The sequence below is a fragment of the Vigna unguiculata genome, chromosome 6, assembly GCF_037176805.1.
Source record: "Vigna unguiculata cultivar grain cowpea cultivar isolate G323 ecotype 2 chromosome 6, ASM3717680v1, whole genome shotgun sequence".
Taxonomy (NCBI): domain Eukaryota; kingdom Viridiplantae; phylum Streptophyta; class Magnoliopsida; order Fabales; family Fabaceae; genus Vigna; species Vigna unguiculata.
The window spans coordinates 12,041,858-12,046,163 of NC_140797.1; positions in this window are offsets into that span (position 1 = coordinate 12,041,858).

Sequence of the window (4,306 nt, forward strand, 5' to 3'; positions counted from 1 at the left end):
ACTCCAAATGTCCCCAAATGAATACCATGAAAGTCTTGGTGCACCAAAGTTTTGAGTTCGGTGGGTTTTGCACTTGGCCAAGTTGTTCGGTGCACCAAGGCATAGATAGCTGGCTTGGTGGGGAGTTTTGTGAAAAAATGAAATTCGTGATTTTTGAGATGTGAGGGTTGGAAAGGCCTCCAAATGTCCCCAAATGAATACCATGAAAGTCTTGGTGCACGAAATTTTTGAGTTCGATGGCTTTTGCACTTGGCCAAGTTGGTCGGTGCACCACGGCATAGCTAGATGGCTTGGTGGGGAGTTTTGTGAAAAATAGAAATTCGTGATTTTTGAGATGTGAGGGTTGGAAAGGCCTACAAATGTCCCCAAATGAATACCACGAAAGTCTTGGTGCACGAAAGTTTTTAGTTCGGTGGGTTTTGCACATGACCAAGTTGGTCGGTGCATCATGGCATATCTGGATGGCTTGGTGGGGAGTTTTGTGAAAAAATGAAATTCGTGATTTTTTAGATTTGAGTGTTGGAAAGGCCTCCAAATGTCCCCAAATGAATACCATGATAGTCTTGGTGCACGAAAGTTTTGACTTCGGCGGGTTTTGCACATGGCCAAGCTTGGCGGTGCACCACGGCATAACTAGATGGCTTGGTGGGGAGTTTTGTGAAAAAATGAAATTCGTGATTTTTGAGATGTGAGGGTTGGAAAGGACTCCAAATGTCCCCAAATGAATACCATGAAAGTCTTGGTGCACCAAAGTTTTGAGTTCGGTGGGTTTTGCACTTGGCCAAGTTGTTCGGTGCACCAAGGCATAGATAGCTGGCTTGGTGGGGAGTTTTGTGAAAAAATGAAATTCGTGATTTTTGAGATGTGAGGGTTGGAAAGGCCTCCAAATGTCCCCAAATGAATACCATGAAAGTCTTGGTGCACGAAATTTTTGAGTTCGATGGCTTTTGCACTTGGCCAAGTTGGTCGGTGCACCACGGCATAGCTAGATGGCTTGGTGGGGAGTTTTGTGAAAAATAGAAATTCGTGATTTTTGAGATGTGAGGGTTGGAAAGGCCTACAAATGTCCCCAAATGAATACCACGAAAGTCTTGGTGCACGAAAGTTTTTAGTTCGGTGGGTTTTGCACATGACCAAGTTGGTCGGTGCATCATGGCATATCTGGATGGCTTGGTGGGGAGTTTTGTGAAAAAATGAAATTCGTGATTTTTTAGATTTGAGTGTTGGAAAGGCCTCCAAATGTCCCCAAAAGAATACCATGAAAGTCTTGGTGCACGAAAGTGTTGAGTTCGGTGGGTTTTGCACTTGGCCAAGTTGGTCGGTGCACCACGGCATAACTAGATGGCTTGGTGGGGAGTTTTGTGAAAAATTGAAATTCGTGGTTTTTGAGATGTGAGGGTTCGAAAGGCCTCCAAATGTCCCCAAATGAATACCATGAAAGTCTTGGTGCACGGAAGTTTTGAGTTCGGTGGGTTGTGCACTTGGCCAAGTTGTTCGGTGCACCACGGCATATCTAGATGGCTTGGTGGGGAGTTTTGTGAAAAAATGAAATTCGTGATTTTTGAGATGTGAGGGTTGGAAAGGCCTCCAAATGTCCCCAAATGAATACAATGAAAGTCTTGGTGGACGAAAGTTTTGAGTTCGGTGGGTTTTGCACTTGGCCACGTTGTTCGGTGCACCACGGCATAACTAGATGGCTTGGTGGGGAGTTTTGTGAAAAAATGAAATTCGTGATTTTTGAGATGTGAGGGTTGGAAAGGCCTACAAATGTCACCAAATGAAAACCATAAATGTCTTGGTGCACGAAAGTTTTGAGTTCGGTGGGTTTTGCACATGGCCAAGGTTGGCGGTGCCACAAGGCACAGCTAGATGGCTTGGTGGGGAGTTTTGTGAAAAAATGAAATTCGTGATTTTTGAGATGTGAGGGTTGGAAAGGCCTCAAAATGTCCCCAAATTAATACCATGAAAGTCTTGGTGCACGAAAGTTTTGAGTTGGTGGGTTTTGCTCATGGCCAAGGTTGGCGGTGCACCATGGCATAGCTAGATGGCTTGGTGGGGAGTTTTGTGAAAAAATGAAATTCGTGATTTTTGATATGTGAGGGTTGGAAAGGCCTACAAATGTCCCCAAATGAATACCCCGAATGTCTTGGTGCACGAAAGTTTTGAGTTCGGTGGGTTTTGCACATGGCCAAGTTGGTCGGTGCACCACGGCATAACTAGATGGCTTGGTGGGGAGTTTTGTGAAAAATTGAAATTCGTGGTTTTTGAGATGTGAGGGTTCGAAAGGCCTCCAAATGTCCCCAAATGAATACAATGAAAGTCTTGGTGGACGAAAGTTTTGAGTTCGGTGGGTTTTGCACTTGGCCACGTTGTTCGGTGCACCACGGCATAGCTAGATGGCTTGGTGGGGAGTTTTGTGAAAAAATGAAATTCGTGATTTTTGAGATGTGAGGGTTGGAAAGGCCTACAAATGTCACCAAATGAAAACCATAAATGTCTTGGTGCACGAAAGTTTTGAGTTCGGTGGGTTTTGCACATGGCCAAGGTTGGCGGTGCCACAAGGCACAGCTAGATGGCTTGGTGGGGAGTTTTGTGAAAAAATGAAATTGGTGATTTTTGAGATGTGAGGGTTGGAAAGGCCTACAAATGTCCCCAAATGAATACCACGAAAGTCTTGGTGCACGAAAGTTTTGAGTTCGGTGGGTTTTGCACATGACCAAGTTGGTCGGTGCATCATGGCATATCTGGATGGCTTGGTGGGGAGTTTTGTGAAAAAATGAAATTCGTGATTTTTTAGATTTGAGTGTTGGAAAGGCCTCCAAATGTCCCCAAAAGAATACCATGAAAGTCTTGGTGCACGAAAGTTTTGAGTTCGGTGGGTTTTGCACTTGGCCAAGTTGGTCGGTGCACCACGGCATAACTAGATGGCTTGGTGGGGAGTTTTGTGAAAAATAGAAATTCGTGATTTTTTAGATGTGAGGGTTGGAAAGGCCTACAAATGTCCCCAAATAAATACCATGAAAGTCTTGGTGCACGAAAGTTTTGAGTTGGTGGGTTTTGCTCATGGCCAAGGTTGGCGGTGCACCACGGCATAGCTAGATGGCTTGGTGGGGAGTTTTGTGAAAAAATGAAATTCGTGATTTTTGAGATGTGAGGGTTGGAAAGGCCTACAAATTTCCCCAAATGAATACCATGAATATCTTGGTGCACGAAAGTTTTGAGTTCGGTGGGTTTTGCACATGGCCAAGTTGGTCGGTGCACCACGGCATAACTAGATGGCTTGGTGGGGAGTTTTGTGAAAAATTGAAATTCGTGGTTTTTGAGATGTGAGGGTTCGAAAGGCCTCCAAATGTCCCCAAATGAATACCATGAAAGTCTTGGTGCACGAAAGTTTTGAGTTCGGTGGGTTGTGCACTTGGCCAAGTTGTTCGGTGCACCACGGCATATCTAGATGGCTTGGTGGGGAGTTTTGTGAAAAAATGAAATTCGTGATTTTTGAGATGTGAGGGTTGGAAAGGCCTCCAAATGTCCCCAAATGAATACAATGAAAGTCTTGGTGGACGAAAGTTTTGAGTTCGGTGGGTTTTGCACTTGGCCACGTTGTTCGGTGCACCACGGCATAGCTAGATGGCTTGGTGGGGAGTTTTGTGAAAAAATGAAATTCGTCATTTTTGAGATGTGAGGGTTGGAAAGGCCTACAAATGTCACCAAATGAAAACCATAAATGTCTTGGTGCACGAAAGTTTTGAGTTCGGTGGGTTTTGCACATGGCCAAGGTTGGCGGTGCCACAAGGCACAGCTAGATGGCTTGGTGGGGAGTTTTGTGAAAAAATGAAATTCGTGATTTTTGAGATGTGAGGGTTGGAAAGGCCTCCAAATGTCCCCAAATTAATACCATGAAAGTCTTGGTGCACGAAAGTTTTGAGTTGGTGGGTTTTGCTCATGGCCAAGGTTGGCGGTGCACCATGGCATAGCTAGATGGCTTGGTGGGGAGTTTTGTGAAAAAATGAAATTCGTGATTTTTGATATGTGAGGGTTGGAAAGGCCTACAAATGTCCCCAAATGAATACCACGAATGTCTTGGTGCATGAAAGTTTTGAGTTCGGTGGGTTTTGCACATGACCAAGTTGGTCAGTGCATCGTGGCATATCTGGATGGCTTGGTGGGGAGTTTTGTGAAAAAATTAAATTTGTGATTTTTGAGATGTGAGGGTTGGAAAGGCCTAAAAATGTCCCCAAATGAAAACCTTGAAAGTCTTGGTGCACAAAAGTTTTGAGTTCGGTGGGTTTTGCACATGGCCAAGGTT